This window comes from Trachypithecus francoisi, unplaced genomic scaffold, assembly GCF_009764315.1.
Source record: "Trachypithecus francoisi isolate TF-2019V2 unplaced genomic scaffold, Tfra_2.0 Lachesis_group7, whole genome shotgun sequence".
NCBI lineage: Eukaryota > Metazoa > Chordata > Mammalia > Primates > Cercopithecidae > Trachypithecus > Trachypithecus francoisi.
In genome coordinates, this window is record NW_022681472.1 from 56,983,938 (window position 1) to 57,001,590 (window position 17,653).

Sequence of the window (17,653 nt, forward strand, 5' to 3'; positions counted from 1 at the left end):
TTGTGACCAAAGGATTGGAGAAGGGGAGCTTGATTGGAAGGGCTTGTTAAGAGTCTAGAGGAGATGATATCAGCTTCAACAAGTCGGGGATAGTGAGGATAGGGAGGACTTGGAGACTGTGCACATACTTCAGGGTTAAGGGTGAGGCCAAGGCAGGGGCTTGGGCAGCTGAATAGATTGTGACACCAGTGGTGAAAATCGAGAAAACAGGTGAAGAAGCCGGCTGGGTATTATTGAATGATTTTAGTTTTAGATACCTTAAGATGTGATTCCTTCAGAACAATAGCTTGGAGATCATCAAGATATCCCCTTGCCCAAATCTGTCGTCCCCAGGCCCCTGGAGCAAGGCCTGCTGTCCTGGGTGCCTTGGCAGTTGTTCAAGCACGACCGGAATCTGGCTCAGCATTAGGCCAAGTGAGCACAGAGCCTTGCACTGCTGCATATTTAAAATTACTTGTCAGGAAAAGGAGCTACAGAGAAGAAGGACTGTGGTGGGGGAAGGCAAACATCCTCGCCGTTCAATAATTCAGCGCAGAGCTGGTCTTGGCTGCTGAGTTACCGTCACAAGGAGCATTTTTAAAGTCAAACCCAATTTCCGTGCGAAGTCATGCCTGAGCAAGCTGGATCGTTGCCAAAAGACAAGAGAAGACTCCAGACCTTTCTATAAACAGGCCCTGAGAGATATGGGGTACTGCATGATAAAGCTGTCAGTCTGGTCGCAGCAGCCTGGCACGTGACTCGTTTGCATATGTCACTTCCTTTAGCGTAATCCAGTCCATGGGCCTCTAACTTCCAATCCTGTGGGCAAATAAAGCTGTCCAGCACAACCTGCGACTATCAGATTCAGGCCGTATTTATGGGGGTGGGGTCTGGCCTCATATCCTTCATCTTTATGCTGCTCTGCTCCAGCTCACAGCCCCTCCAGTTGGATGGAACTCTTTGAAGGGAGGGGCATTTCAGAGTAGGGTCCCAGGGATAGCCCGTTTGTGGGGCTGGGCCACCAGGTTGGGGAGAGTGGAGCTGCTGGAACTCTGGAGGCACTGGCTGCGCCAGCTTTCCTAGTGCACCCCTCTGGGAGGGCAGACTCTGGGTGTAGGCTGCCCATCTCCTTGCTCCCCTCTAGCCCTGCTTCTATGCCCCCTTGGTTAGCCTGGGAGCCCATCCTACCCAGTCTTGGGGTCAATAAGCAGAGGACCTGGACCTGTAAGGAGTCCTTGATGAGACGTACAGCCCTGCCCAACCCTGCACAAGGTAGGGTATTGATGTTTGTTGCGTGGTGAGCTGCCTGCTTATGGCTGGGTTCGGGCCTCCATCTATTTTTATTTTCTTTGAATTGGACTCTGGGCAAAGCTTCTCCCAGCAAGAGGAATCTGGCTTGGGTGCTCCAGCTTCTCTCACCTGCCTGGCCTCCCAAGAGCTAGAGAGCTCCACATTTCAGCTCATCTATAACCCATTTTACAGAGCTAGCAGCTAGCAGAAACTAGGAATAATAAAAATGTGCTGTATTTTTACAAGCTGGGTGCCAGGCTTAGTGGTCATGACACAGACTGCTTTCAGCTCCCACATGCCCCTCCTGCTAGCTGCTTTGCGCAGAGCACTGGCTACATGGCTGCAGGTGAGAGCCCTGCCTGTGAACAGGCTACCAGGTTGCTGGGACATACCAGTTGGTAAGTTTGGCTTTACAGACCCTTCTGCCATCCTCCCTCTGCCCTGCCATTATGTAATTCAAAATAAAAATGATCCTGACTCTTAAAACACAAAACTGATACAGATGCTGAGATTAAAATGATTTCACTTGAGATATTTAGATTGTAAAATTTTAGTTCAGTTCTCACTGAAGCCAAACATTTTTCAGTTTTGTGGGAGATGCCTGCTGAGCTGGGTCTCTAAATTCATATTTCAGCTACCTATTGAGTCATCTAGCTCTACACCCAAGGGCCCCAGACCCCAAGACTGCTTTCCTGCTCCTGCCATCCCCTGTGGCTGGGCCTCCCTGATGCTGCCTGCCTCTTGGGGCCTGCCCATGCCTCCTCGATTCTATCATCCAGCTTAAGGAAACTCCTCAGACCCTAGCTAACAGGGCGTATGTCTGGCTTCTTTCCCTTTCATGCTGGTTCCCTGAGTTTGGAGGAAACGTCTGGACCCCCTCAAGGGCTCCATCCCAGAAGTGACACTGTTTTGCCTGCGCTCTTTTGTGTTTAGATTCCAAATCTTTCCTGATAATGTCTGAATCCTAATTTTAGTCTTGCCAATAACTGGATCCATAGTCATCCATCACACTTGGGGGTGGTCAGGACAATGGAGAAAGTTTAGGAACTCTGGCTTCCTTTGTGCCCTGTGGTGGCTTTAAAATAAGTCCATGCATTGTTTGATACTCTTCCCTTCAAGAGATGGAGCTGAATTCTCCTCTACAGTATGGGCTAGACTTAAGAAGTTGCTTCTTTTAAACAGAATGTGGCTTCTTTCTTGCTCTTTCTCTTGGATCAAGCATTCTGGGGGAAGCCAGCTACCATACTCTGAGGACATTCGAATAGCCCTAGGGAGAGGTCCTTATGGTGAGGAACTAAGGCCTCCTGCCAGCAACCAGCAATGGACAGTCATACGAGAAAGCCCCCTGGGAGTGGGAACTCCTGTCCCAGTCCAGCCTTCAGATGACTACAGCTCAGTCAACTTTTCTTTTTTTTTTTTGAGGCGGAGCCTGGCTCTGTTGCCCAGATTGGAGGAGTGCAGTGGGGTGATCTTGTTTCACTGCAACCTCTGCCTCCCAGGTTCAAGCAATTCTCCTGTTTCAGCCTCCCGAGTAGCTGGGATTACAGGCACATGTCAATATGCCTGGCTAATTTTTGCATTTTTAGTAGAGACGGGGTTTCACCACGTTGGCCAGGTCAAACTCCTGACCTCAAGTGATCCACTCTCCTTGGCCTCCCAAAGTGCTGAGATTACAGGCATGAGCCACTGTACCTGGCCCCCAGTCAACATTTTGAGCACAGCCAAGTGAGGGATCCTTCTCCAGAGCCTGCCAGCTAAGACACTTCCCAAATCCCAACTTTGTGAGATAATAAATGTTAACTGTTTTAAGCTCCCAAATTATGAGGTAATGTTGTTACACAGCAATGGATAACTAATACATGCTCAAAAGGTAGGACTAGAGAGAGGGATGGGAGAAGTCTTACCAAATGCTTCTCTGTACAAGGAGCTTTCATTTGATTTAACCCCCCTTTCCCACGAGAACATCACATCCTAATGGCTTGTTTACTTCTCTGTCTCCCAGATAACCCATGGGCTCCTGAGAGCAGGGATTGTGACTTACTCATCTTTGATGTAGCCAAGTTCCAACAAACCTAATGTGCAGGTAATGTAAAATTATTTATTTTTCTATTACTTTCAAATATCTATTTTGAGTATCTGCTCTGGGTGGCAGAAACAGCCAATTCTGGGGCCCTTTACCTCTCCGATCTGATTTTGCTCATTCCTTCCATACCCTTTTGAGCCATGGGAAGCACCTGGCTGCCTCTGTACCCTGCAGGGTGGGGAAATTCTGCTAGGGGTTCTCAGATCTGCTGGGACTCTATAAGGTCTGCCACTTCCAGGCCTCTTCTCTGGACAATAGGCTAAAATCCCACTCCCACTGCAACCTTAGGACTTACCACAATGGCTAATTCTCTTGCTTTCACCTTTACTCTTAGTTACTTGCCCCTGACTTCCAAATCTATTGTTTAGAACCAGGGACATTCAGGGCCGTGTGTGTGTGTGTATGTATGATTTTTAAACTTTTTAACAAATTATAAAAAAATTTTTGATACACAGGCCAGGCATGGTGGCTCACACCTGTAATCCCAGCACTTTGGGAGGCCAAGATGGGCAGATCACTTGAGCTCAGGAGTTCGAGACCAGCCTGGCCAACATGGTGAAACCCCATCTCCACTAAAAATACAAAAATGAGCCGGGTGTGGTGGTGGGTGCCTGTAGTCGCAGCTACATAGGAGGCTGAGGTGGGAGGATTGCTTGAGCCTGGGAGGCAGAGGTTGCAATGAACCGAGATCATGCCACTGCACTCTAGCCTGGGTAACAGAGCCAGACCCTGTCTCAAAAAAAAATTTTTTTAATGTACAGAAAGATCAGCAAATAATATGACACTTTTGTATCTACTACCAAAAGTAAACAGATGTTAAAATGTTGTCATGTTTGTTTTAGATCACTCTTTTCTTAAAAATAAAATAAATCACTACAGATAGAGCCAAGTACCTCCACTCTCCTCTGCTCCCTGAAAGTATCGACTATGCTGAAACTGGCGTTTTTCTGTCTCTTGTAGATTTTTGTTCTGTTATTATTTGTTTATGCATTTAAAAATAATATGTTCGATTATATACATCTAAAATATTTTCTTATTATATGTATTTGTCGCTTTTTTCCTACTCCATATTATGTTTATTTTCCTCATTTTAAGGTAATAATTTACTTACAGCTACTTTTACTCTTTTCAGTGTAGTATACACTTCTATATGTTTTGATACATATGTCCAAACATGTAATTACCACCACAAGTAAGATATAGAACAGATTTGTTACCCCAAAAAGTCGCTACTAGGACCTTGATATTTAACATACATATACTAGGCTCTAGAAAATGGAAAGCCCAGCCTTGAATCTCAAGAGTGCTTTGTTATCTTTATTCTTAAAAAAGAAAATTGTCATTTTTAATTAGAACAAAAATTAAAGTTTAATTCCCATTTTTAAAAGAGCAAAATAGGCCGGGCGCGGTGGCTCAAGCCTGTAATCCCAGCACTTTGGGAGGCCGAGACGGGCGGATCACGAGGTCAGGAGATCGAGACCATCCTGGCTAACACGGTGAAACCCCGTCTCTACTAAAAATACAAAAAACTACCTGGGCGAGGTGGCCGCGCCTGCAGTCCCAGCTACTTGGGAGGCTGAGGCAGGAGAATGGCGGGAACCCGGGAGGCGGAGCTTGCAGTGAGCTGAGATCTGGCCACTGCACTCCAGCCTGGGCGACAGAGCAAGACTCCACCTCAAAAAAAAAAAAAAAAAAAGACTCTTTTAAACTGCTAACTGTAAGGCTTAACCTCCCCGGTAATGGAGATCAGTGCTCCTTTCTACTTTCTTTACAGCCCAAGGATCTTCAGCAACTATGGCTCCCAGGATGGTACGTATTTTCCAAAGGAAAAATGGGTTATGATTGATTAGTTATGTCTGCACAAGAGATAGACAGAGCAAGAGAGTAAATATAGCTATGCTGTATTTACCAACCCTGACTCATACCTTTGATGCTGCCATATTACTTCTCTAAAATGTTGGTAAAACAGGCCCTTCTATGGCAAAAAGCCTCCTTGCGCTTCTGGGATGCCCAGTTTCTTTTTCTTTCTTTTTTTTTTTTTTGTTTTGTTTTGTTTTGTTTTTGTTTTTGAGACAGGGTCTCACTTTGTCACTTGTGCTGGAAACCAGTGGTGTGACATAGTTCACTGTAGCCTTGACTTCCTGGGCTCAAGCAATCCTCCCAGCTCAGCCTCCCAAGTAGCTAGCACTACTGGTGCACACCACTGTACATGACTTTTTTTTTTTTTTTTTGAGACGGAGTCTTGCTCTGTTGCCCAGGCTAGAGTGCAGTAGCACCATCTCAGCTCACTGCAATCTCCGCCTCCCGGGTTCAAGTGATTCTCATGCCTCAGCCTCCTGAGTGGCTGGGATTACAGGCATGAGCCACCACACCCAGCTAATTTTTGCATTTTTAGTAGAGACAGGATTTCACCATTTGGCCAGGCTGGTCTTGAACTCCTGACCTCAAGTGATACACCTGTCTCAACCTCCCAAAGTGTTGGGATTACAGGCATGAGCCACTGCACCTGGCCAATAACTTCTAAACTTTTTTGTAGAGAGGGTGTCTTGCTCTGTTGCTCAGGCTGGTCTCAAACTCCTGGGCTCAAGTGATCATCCTGCCTTGTCCTCCCAAAGTGTTGGGATTATAGGCGTGAGTCACCATGCCCGCCTGCCCAGTTATCTTATGGTGTCCAAACAGCTAACTGACCCAGACAGACTCTGTCTGGAGGCAGCAATGATGGAGGTGTTCTTCTTGTGGCTAGGCTGAGAAGATAACAGCAATGGAGTTGGCTTAGCACTCCTGCAGACCCTCTGTGCCAGAGACAAACCAATACAGATGCCTGAACTGGGCTTCATTTCTTATTGAAGGTCTTGGCAGGAAGTCCCAGGGTATTTTCATTATTTAGCATCCTGATTGAGGTGTGCGTCTATGTGAGAGAATGAAGCACACAGGTCCTGCATCTCATTACTTCCTCTGACGAAAGGAAACAGGCAGCCTAGCCTTGGGAATTCTAAGTTGCAATGGAAAAAAGAGCAGTCCCAACTCTTATCCACTTTCCTGTTGCATGTGCTGGCCCTATTGGGGTGGGCTGTTCACTGGGGGTTTGTTGACTTTTTGCTTCTGCTAACTGTTCACAGGAAAAAATCAAAGCAGAATCTCTGTGTTTTAAAAAGTACTTAGCTAAAGTATGCAGCAGATCTCTTTCTTCTGCCCCATGGGGGACTGGCAAGTCCAGTGCCCAGTGGAAGCAAAGTCTCTGCACAAAGAGGTGATGCCTTCACCCTGCAGGGCTCCTGGGGACCCCCTGGGGGAGGGACAAATTTGGGGAACAGCAGCTGCTGAAGGCCAAGCTCCAGTGATCTTCAGTTCTTGCTCACTGCAGATCAAAGAAGTCTTGCTGTGTCCAGATCACATAAATATTGAATAAGGCTGCTTGGAATCCTTAAAAGAGTTTGGAGAGGAGGAGGAGTCCAGTGCAGAAGATGGTATCAGAAAATGCTGACCCTCAGCTAAGAGCTAATACAAAAGTCAGCAACAAAGGAATGAGAATGGATCCTATCAGGCATGGCTTCTATTTTCAGCTTGGAATTTGCACACGCATTGCTTTTAAGGTATAAGTCGTGCAAGAATTTGACTGTCTGGGTCAGAACAATGAGGAGAAAAGCATTTATCTCTTGGTTTGGTTTTCTAAACTTTCTTCCTTTATTTGGAAGTCCAGCATATTAACTTGAGGCTCCTGACCTCACGCTGGCTTTCTACCCTTGTTGCCGGAGAGTTCTCTACCCACTCGTGGGGCAGATGCTCTCAGGGGTCTTTCACGAGCAGGCTACTCTCCAAAGGACCCAATGTTTGCTGGGAAGCCTTTCATGGCACCCCAAATCTGAACCAGGCCCCTCTATCTGCAGCCCCACAGGCCCCGATGCTCTTTCACCAGAACACACGTAACACTGGCTTGTGTGCATGTCCACCTCTCCCACTGCACTAGAGCAGCTGGGGCAGGCCCAGTGCTTTACTCACCAGTACATCCCCAGCCCCTAGCACAGTGCCTGATACACAGCAGTGCTCAACAAACATGTACTGAATGAATACACTAGAAGTGTATGAGGGAAGCTCCCAGGGCGGCCCTCCAGCCAGAAGCTTCCTGAGTTCTTCTAGGTACTTCTCTAGGTAATCATTGGTACCACCCAGGAGATCAGAATACCAGTCCCCCAACTTGTCTGCCCTCAAGTGTAGCGCATCCAGTAGGCTACCTTATGAGACATGAAACTCTTTTCCTATGGTGTGGTGAGTCTGGGTGCAAACCTTTTTGGAGCAAATGGTGGGCACATAGGCATGAATTCTACCCTGTGCTTTAGGGTTAAAGCCTCATTTCATGAGTCTCTTCACGGGCTTTTCAAATTCTCTCGCCATCTCTGGTTGCTCTAAGCCCAGATTCTTGAGGTTTAATGTCTTTCTTCACATTTTACCTTTTTGTTTATTTATTTTGAGACATGGTCTCATTCTGTCATCCAGGCTGGAGTGCCGTGGTGTGATCATGTCTCACTGCAACCTCAACCTCCCGGGCTCAGGCAATTCTCTTGCCTCAGACTCCCATGTAGCTGGGACCACAAGCACACACCACCATGCCCAGCTAATTTTTTATTTTTGTAGAGATGGGGTCTCACTATGGTGTCCAAGCTGGTCCCAAACTCTTGGTCTCAAGTGATTCGCCCTCCTTGGCCTTCCAAACTGTTGGGATTACAAGTGTGAGCCTCCACACCCAGCCATATTTTACCTTATTTTCCTTGCCAAAGGCTGGGACATCTCTCATTCTTTCTCTTCTTTGTGGGTTTTTGGAAGATGAGGGCATTTTGGAGTCAAGGTCCCTTGGTTTCCAGTTGAAATTCCTCTTCTTGTAGCCCCTTGGAAGATTCTGTAGGTCTGGTCTTGAGTCCCCTGTATTCATACTTTGTGTCCTTCCCCGTGCTCTGTTCTCCATCCTCTTGTCCTCTCTGGAAGCTCTGTCCACTGAATGCATGTGCCCAGGCCTCGTGTCCCATTGAGGCTCACCCCCCAAACCCATCCTCCACAGCGCCTGCCCTGCAGAAGATTCCTCATTCAGCAGCATCCTCACCGGGACTGTCATCAGCTCCGCCTCCCACTGGGGGTCTCCCGCTGACCTCCTCCCTCAACTTCCCAAATTCCACCGCTTCAAAGTTGTTTGCCAAGCCTGGGTCTCCCCTCCGTGCACTGTGATTTGGGGAAAGGACTTGAGGTTTCCAATAGTCACTCACCTCTGTCCTCACTTGCTCTTTCTAATGAGAAGGTGCCATAGGCCTTGAGAAAGTGAGCAGGGATTTACCAGGAGGACAAAGGGAAAACCTCATTCCAGGAAGAGGAAATAGCCAACGCAAAGGCCCAAGGAAGAAAAAGAAGTGAAAAACAAAACCAAAAACAAAACAAAAAAACGAACAAAAATGGCTAGCAACCTGGTATGACATGGGGTGGTGGAAGCCTGAAGGGGCTGAAATCCTTGCCTTGAAAATAATTTTACAGAGAATCATCAAAATATCTTTGGGTAAGACTGTTATTGATTAGCTCTGTGTTTATATTGTATTCCTCCATTCACAGACAAGGGCTAGTCTTGAAATCGATAAAAACATTGATGAGAAAAAATAATAAGAAACTGATTGTTAAAAGTAGCCAAAGACCCATAGAATGAGTAAAAGATATGATTAGAAGTTCACAGAGGCTGAGTGTGGTCGCTCACCCCTGTAATCCCAGCACTTTAGGAAGATCACTTGAGCCCAGGAGTTCGAGACCAGCCTGGGCAACAGAGCAAGACACTGTCTCTACAAAAATATATTTTTTGAGACAGAGTCTCCCTCTATCACTCAGGCTGGAGTGCAGTGCCGTGATCTTGGCTCACTGCAACCTCTGCTTCCCAGGTTCAAGTGATTCTCCTGCCTCAGCCTCCTGAGTACTGGGATTAAAGTCGTGCGCCACAATGCTTGACTAATTTTTATATTTTTAGTAGAGACAGGGTTTCACCATGTGGGCCAGGCTGTTCTCGAACTCCTGACCTGAAGTGATTCACAGACTTTGGTCTCCCAAAGTGCTGGGATTACAGGTGTGAGCCACTGTGTTTGGCTTCTCCAAAAAAAAAAGGCATGTGCCCAGGCCTCGTGTTCCATTGAGGCTCAGCCCCCAAACCCATCCTCCACAGCACCTGCCCTGCAGAAGATTCCTCATTCAGCGGCATCCTTACCCGGGCTGCCACCAGCTCCGCCTCCCACCGAGGGTCTCCCGTTGACCTCCTCCCTCAGCTTCCCAGCTTCCACCGCTTAGATAGCGTAGACCTGAGTGAACTGTATATATATATATTATATATCTCACCTGGGCATGGTCACACACACCTGTAGTCTCAGGTACTCAGGAGGCCAAGGTGGGAGGATTGCTTGAGCTGGGGAGATCGAGGCTGCAGTGAACTGAGATCATGCCACCGCACTACAGCCTGGATGACAGAGCAAGACCCTGTCTCAAATAAATAAATAAATAAATAAATAAAAGTTTTAAAAAGAACTCAGGATGGGTGCAAAAAAACCTAACAGTGGTTGCCCAAGTGCAGGTGGGAGAAGTGTGGGAACTAGGCACATAGGAGCAGGGATGAGGCACTATTCACTGTGAACCTTTTAATACACATTTCCTCAGATTTGAATCATGCAACTACATATCCTATTCAAAACCTCACATAAAAAATAAATTGCTTGTTCCCACAGTCTTTTTTTCAGAATAACTCTTCTGTAGCTCAACTGCCCGGGGAGCCCAGCATCCAGCTTTATGACTCACAAACCATCTCCAGTGATCTCAAGTGTTAAAAAATATTTCCCCCAAACAAATTCCTGGACACCTTTAGGGAGCAGCTGCCAGGGGTCACCCATCTGTGAGCTACTACAACTCCTCCCAGGTTGAAGATGACCCCCGGTCTCCCTGGTGGCTTTGAGTTAAGTGCCTGCATTTCTCTACCTGCTTCTCTCCCACACAGTCCATCAGTTTCACGTGGTGTCTCCATGCTCTTTATTTTGGTATCTTTCTTCCCTGAGCATCTCTGCTCTAAGATGGCCTGGCTGAGAAGTTCTGTGAGAAGTTCTCACCCTCTTTGGGCTTTGGGCTCCCTTTTCGAGACCTTGTACTTGGTGCATAGCCAATGTGCTTGCCCAATTTGAACACCTTATAAAAACCTTTGAAATCACGATGTGAAAATCTTGCAAACAAGGAGCAACTGAACTGGGGAAAGAGCCAGCCAGTTGCTCACTACTTTCTCAGAAGTCCGGTGGAAAGCACCGTGTCCCAGAGTTCCAGGAGGTGAATGGCAATGTTAACCTTCGCAGCCCTGGGATATGACTGCCTGAGACAACGGCCCTCTCCTCTACCAGTGGTGTTCGTGCAATTGCCATCCTTAGGACGCACAGTCAGAAATTTCCCAGGAGAGCTTTGGGTCTGAACTTTCCTCCTTTTGGCCTAATTACCCTGTGTCTGTCACATCAGTCACTCAGGTCTAAGCTATCTAAGCTAACTTACTACCCACAATTCCTTAAGCAGATGCTGAATTAAAGATTAATAAGCTTAAGTCCAACCAGGCCGACTCATTTCCCTGCTCTTCTTTTTGAACGCTGACCTTTTTTCAGAAGCATTCTGTTCATTTGTGTATCGCTTTTTTCAGTCCCAGAATGAACGGATTCTGTATCTTTGGTTACACATTTGAATTCCCAACCAGTTATAAACTCTTAGCGTGTGCAGGGACCACCTGTTTGCCATCTTTGTTCACCCACAGTCACTAAAACACAGCCGACCCTCTGTAAATACTTGAGTAAATGAATGAATGAGAAGTTGAGTGAATCTCTAACACTATGTATTTAGATCACCTCCGTCCGGTGGAAATGTCTGTGATGACAGAGACATTCTATAGCTGTGCTGCAGGCAGCTACTGAGCTCTTGAAATGTAGCTGATATGGCTGGAGAACCAAATTTTAAATTTTAATTAATTTTATTGAAATGGTCATGCGTGGCTAGTGGTTATCATATAGAATGGTATAGATATAGGTCATTAGCTTTATAATTTGATCATCCATATTGATATACTATGAAACCTTCATAATTAACTCTTCTTATTTCACAAGGCCCAAAAACTTTCAGCAACAGTTTTAGAAGCAGCAAAAAAGCATATAAGCACTTCCCATGATCACCATAGGTGAACAGAGGCCAAAAGGAGAAAGAGTGAATAGAAGTTCATTCCACCTGCTTTTTTTCTGAGAAAGTCTTGGGTCCCCGGGAGTATAAAGAGTCAGCCTCTTGGTTTCTGACTCACCCAAGAGCCACCTCCTAGATTGCTCCAAACCCCCACCAGCAGGCCAGGCACAGAGTCAGGGCTGCGTCTGAGGAAGAGTGCCATTTGCTGAGTCATCGGCACTATTTCTCAGAATAGGTGTTCTTTGGCCATCCTCCTGGGAGGGCGCCCCACCCGTGGTGCCCTCACCTGCAGGGTGACTGCAGCCCATGGACAGGCATGAGGCTCATTCCTGCTCAGGAATGTTGGAGGTGATGTGGAGCTACCAGAAATGTATGCCCAGAGACCCTAGTGGAATGAGATCCAGAAGTTGATTTTGTGCTATGGCGCAAGGGATCTGCCAGAGGCTGAGTTCCCTGCAGCAACTTTAATGCCACACGAGGACATTTTCTTCAGTATTTGGTCCATCTGGCTACACCCAGTGTCTCCACTGGCAGAAGGCAGAGTACTTTGTCATGCAGGGTGTGTGGGGCTCAACAGTCACAGCAGGAGGTGGCTGGAGAGGAGGCACTTATGGGTGTGTGGTGTGTGTGTGTGTGTGTGTGTATGTGTGTGTGGTAGTGGGGGGATCCCCTAGGTGCTACTGTCCTTGAAGTGCTAAAACAGGACAATCTCTCCACACCCAAGGTGAGCAGTGCTTGTTCCTGTCTGCCAAAGGAAGGCAGTTCCCCTTTGCATTCTGGGTTAGAGAATGTTCATAGAGCAAGTTATCAACACTCCCATGATGCCAGGTCACTAAGCCAGAGTTCCCAGGGCTGCCCGCATCCTCTGCTCTCACCCCTGAGGGATACAAGCAAAAGGTACCTACCACCTAGCATGTCCCAGTCCTGAGCTATGCCGTCCCCTGTGGGCAGCCCAACCTGCTTACCAGGTCTCATTTGGAAGACAAAAAGATTGCAGCGACGGGTCCCTGACACAGCAGAACTCCCAGGGTGCCTGAGGCCTAGGGTAGTGTCTGGGTGCAGTCTTGTTTTGACATAACCTACACACCCTACAGGCCCAGCAGGCAGGGCGGGTGCAGCCCAAACTGCACATGACACACAGGAGAAGCTCTGGTTCCCAGTTGCACAAACAATGCCTCATTCAGGGGCTCAGGGAAGCGCAGAGGTAGCTGTGACTCCATACTGATGTGCCTCGCCCTTCTCTCACTCTGACTCTTCTGCCAACCACATTTTCAAAATCTTCAGGGCAGGGGCAAGTGTAGGTTTGGAGAATAACTTGTGTACAGGTATCCAATTGCTGCAGGAGTAAGATGCTGACATAACGTCAGGCTAGTGTCAGCTTGTCATCCGGGCCTTTGCTTCTTGAAATCCCATCCAGCTGTGTCTAATAGTCCTGTGGTTTCAACCGCCCTACTTTTTCAGAGCAACTTATCCCTGCAGACAGTGTGGCTATTTCTGGGTCAGGTGTGACTGAAAAGGCTGGTGTGAGCAGACCAGCCCGGCCATTCCAGAAGGCTCCTTTCGGGTTTCCTGGAGAAGGATTATCTCAGCCTATAGCTGTGGCTTTGTGCATTTCTTGGGATGCTGAAGGTTAATGCCTCCAGAAATTGTTCCCTAAATAAAGAATACTTAATTGAGGGCAAAGCTATCTGTGCAGCATAGTCAGAGAATTTTAGATTTGGATGGCTAAAGAGAATGTAAAGATCACAGCTTCATCTGAAGGGCGAGGAAAACAATACCAAAGAGGTTAGGGAATTTGGCCAACGCCACTCAGCTTATAGGCAGAGCTACCAGAACCTTGAGGAGGCAGTTGGTCAAGACAATGCTTAAGTTCATGAGTAGAGACTGGCTTTGAATGAACACAGGATACTTACTCTGGACTCCTCACTCAGCAGAAGGGGTATGGAGTCAAAATCATTTTGGTGAATGTTTTCCTTTTTCCCCCAGTATCAGACCCTAGATTTTATCATCTCTTAAATAGGGTAATAACTTGTCCTCATCATCAAATGTTTTGCTTTTTCTTTTTCCTAGATTGCACATACTGGATTTATGTAATTTGTGATTCACTCGATTGACTGAATCTGATTGCAGGGGAAGACTCAGATCCACCTTCCCATCTCCAGGGAAGATTGTGCTGGGGTCAAAAGATGCCAAGACCTCTTGGGAGGGTGACCTCCAAGATTGAACAAGGGGCAAAGCTTAATCTGCCCTTTCTCCCTGATAACCTGCATGTCAACTCTCAGGGAATTTGGACTGTTTCCTACTGAGATGAGAATGAGAGGGTGATACCCTCTTATGCTTTATGTAAACTTTGGTCAGATGAACTCCTTTGGCCGGGGGAGAGATGTGCAGGGCCTCCTTGCCATGGACTGGGATACGCCACAAGATGAGTGAAGCCTCTGCATTTTCTGTGAGCCAGATATTTGCTCTCTTCCCTATCTTGCCCTGGAAATGCAGGGGCCTCTCAAAATAGGGTTTGGTAAAAGGATCAGCTAATGTTTTCCATAAAGTTTTTTTTTTTTGAGACCGAGTCTTGCCAAGCTGGAGTACAGTGGCACAATCTTGGCTCACTGCAACCTCCACCTCCCGGGTTTAAGTGATTCTCCTGCCTCAGCCTCCTGAGTAGCTGGGACTAAAGGCACGCGCCACCATGCCCAGCTAATTTTTGTATTTTTAGTAGAGACCAACAGGTTTCACTATGTTGGCCAGCATGGTCTCAATCTCTTGACCTCATGATCCACCTGCCTCAGCCTCTCAAAGTGCTGGGATTATAGACATGGGCCACCATGCCAGGCCCATAAGGTTCTTTTAAAAAAGTTTTTTAAAGAAAGTTCTTTAAAGAAAGTTTTTAATTGTTCTGCTGGAGGTCATTCCAGTTCCGTTTCTGAAATAGTTGCTGGTTAAGAATCTGGCGGCCACCCATCCTCCATGGCAGGCCAGTTCTGTGGTGGAAACCCTGCTATTCTGGACATGTCAGGGTTATAAATTGGTTCTGGGGTTGATGGTTGATGTACCCCACCGAACTAGGAGTGTGTTTGATACTATTTGGTAAAATTCTTTCAACAAGATTTTACATTTCAGGCCAAGTATGGTGTTCATGCCTATAATCCCAGCACTTTGGGAGGCTGAGGTAGGCGGATCACTTGAGGCCAGGAGTTCAAGACCAGCCTGACAACATGGTGAAACCTCATCTCTACTAAAAAATACAAAACTTGGCCAGGCATGCTGGAGCATGCCTGTAGTCCCAGCTACTTGGGAGGCTGAGGCACAGGAATTGCTTGAACCTGGGAGGCAGAGGTTACAGTGAGCTGAGATCATGCCACTGTACTCCAGCCTGAGTGACACAGCAAGAGTCTGTTTCAAAAAAATCAAACAAAAAAGATTTCACATTCCTTTAACCCAAATAATGCAGTTTATATTTTCTTTGATTTCCCTTCTAGTACATAGTCTGAACACATTGTAGACAGCAAAATTTAATTTGAGTTTTTAAAGGCTTAAATTAGGCAGAAACATACATGTGAGTAAAATAGCCCAAGTGTTGAAAATAGAGTACAGATTTATAGTAAAAATATTGTGTTACTTATTCAAGTTGACAATGAGAAACAATGTTTTTTTTTTTTTTTTTTAATGGAAAGTTATCTCGGTAAAGAACTGATTCAAAAGTCCGAAAGTTTTCAATAATATTCCTCAAAAAATGTGACAGTAAATGTTGCAGAGAGCAATTATTTAGCTTGGAAGGTGTAAACTTTGCATTTATATTTGTGAGGAAGACAAATAACACCTCTGGAAACTTAAAACTAATACGAATAAAAGTGTTGATAGGCCAGGCGCAGTGGCTCATGCCTGTAGTCTCAGTACTTTGGGAGGCTGAGGCAGGTGGATCACTTGAATTCAAGACCAGCCTGGGCAACATGGTGAAACCCCATCTCTACAAAAATTACAAAGCTCGGTGTGGTAGTGCATGCCTATAGTCCCAGCTACTCAGGAGGCTGAGGTGGGAGGATCACTTGAGTGAGCCCAGGAGTTGGAGGCTGCAGTGAGCTGTGACCACACTACTGCACCCCAGCCCTGTTGACAAGCAAGACTCAGTCTCAAAAAAAAAAAAAAATTGTTGAGAAATGCCACAGATATTGAAGTCATCCTTAAGATGAGATGATTTATTATTCTAGCATGTGTTGAAAGGGTAAACTGGGCAAACATGTCAGATATTTGAACAGATCAGGGGAAAGTGTGTCTTGAAAATGCCCTCCCAGAGCTGGAGAGCCGGGGCCACGATGTCACCGAGAGCCACCACGTGTCATCCTTTCCAGGGGCTTTCCCGTACCTGGGGCCTGATGCTAGCTTGAGGAAGCTGAGTCCCCGGAGGCATTTGCAGCCTGTGCACACCTAGAAATTAAAGATAGTATCTGGCTCCTGTTCTTTTAGCTGAGTCAAAGGCAGAGTTGGTGCCTGATCATTACTTTAATTTCTAACAACATGGGGGGCTGATGCAGTCCCTGCTACAATGACATGATCTCCAGCTGATAGGGGAGAGGGCAGGAGGCAGGGACTCAGGCTCTGGAAAGTAGCACTTTACTGGGAGACAATGAGCAAGAGTAGCTATCATTTTAAAGTCCAAATTGCTCAGCTCTGGAAGGTTCTGTCAGGGCAGGAGGCCGAGGAAGGTTGAAAGCAGGAATTGTTTTACTTTCTTGGGCACGGTAGCAGATTGAATACCAACAATAGCACGCGCACTTAAATCATTCCATTGGGCTGGAGATGTTTTAGCCCAAGGTCACTTATTTTCAGTTTGAAGTAAAATGATCTAAGTTGTTGCCTTAACATTTTCAGATGCATTTTTGAGTTGAACTTTGGCCATGCTGTCAGGCAGGTGCTTGGAGAAATGTTGTTAGCTTTGGAAACTGCTCCTTCTGCAAGGACCTGCGTGGCCTGGAGAGGTTAACCCATTTCCCAAGCCTCCTCTTTGGGCCGGGAGACCTCGGTGCCCCTCTGACCTGCTTTTGTCCTGGTTCCTAGTTCGAGCCCACAGAAATCTTTCACCTTTGCTTTTCTGAAGGACTTTCAGAAGTCTGGAAAAAAACAACAAACAAAACCCAAACACACACACATGGGGTCAGATTTCTGCATTTGGACGCTGCTTTGACTACAATAATGTCTATTCCTTAGAAATGTGTCACTGCCTTTTATTTTCAATAGTCATGGCCAACTTTAACATGAGGAGCTTTGGTATCTGAAATACTGAATGTTTTCAGGCTGTGATGGTCTCAGCCCAAGAGCGATGGGAGCAGGCCCAGAAGAAGGGGTACTCATGGGCGTGACTCCCTGGCTCACTCTGCACCCCCTGGGAATAAACTTCCATCCTCGTTTCTTTGTTGGGGGCTCCACAAGCAAATGGAAGGTGGTAAAGTTTGAGCCTCCTGTAAAACTATTCTTCCCTCTCCTGGGTAAGACAGGCCTGGAGGGAGGAACTGCTTCATTGCTGAATTATGCAGCACACACTTGCTGGGCGTCCTGAGCTGAGCTGAGCTATGTAAGATCAAGAGCAGAGTGGGCTTTGTTCTTGGCTATTGGGAGCTCCATGCAGAGATATGGAACCCCAGAGGCCTCAGATGCAGATTGAAGAGGGTTTAACCAAGGCCTGCGACTTTCTGGGGACATCTCTTGCCAGGCTCAGCTATCTGGTGGGCGCTAGGTATGTATTCACTCCAAGAGTGGTACCGAGAACGTCCCCTTTAGGCCCAAAGGTGAACTTTGAACTTTGAAATGAACTTCCAAAATATATATGTTTAATGTGTAACAACCAGCTCTCGGGGTGGGGGAGAAACCCTGATTTTGTATTGTTTGCCAATTTCTGGGGGATAAATACTCACCACGGCTGATTCGAAGCTAGCAACATCATGTCAACTGGCTTGCAACATTTCTGAAAATTAACAATGGGCTTTTGCAAGTAAAGTCTAGCTGCAGCTCACTACTGGCTCTAGCCCAGCATGGTACTACCGAAACTGACCTGAAGACGCAGAGCTTTGGAGCTGACAGACCTGGAGAGGACTC

At 46.7% G+C, this 17,653-nt stretch overlaps 1 long non-coding RNA gene across 2 annotated transcripts in view; it reads left to right on the forward strand.

The window, feature by feature from the left end:
• Nucleotides 1–777: 777 nt before the first annotated feature.
• Nucleotides 778–17,653, forward strand: part of LOC117079335 — a 58,209-nt gene continuing 41,333 nt past the window's right edge. The window contains exons 1-3 of one of the 2 annotated variants that reach the window (XR_004435371.1): nt 778–1,251; nt 3,272–3,352; nt 5,127–5,185. This is a non-coding gene — a long non-coding RNA (uncharacterized LOC117079335). Of the gene's footprint in view, nt 1,252–3,271; nt 3,353–5,126; nt 5,186–17,653 lie in introns of those variants that run through there. The other variant, XR_004435370.1, reaches the window with a different exon arrangement.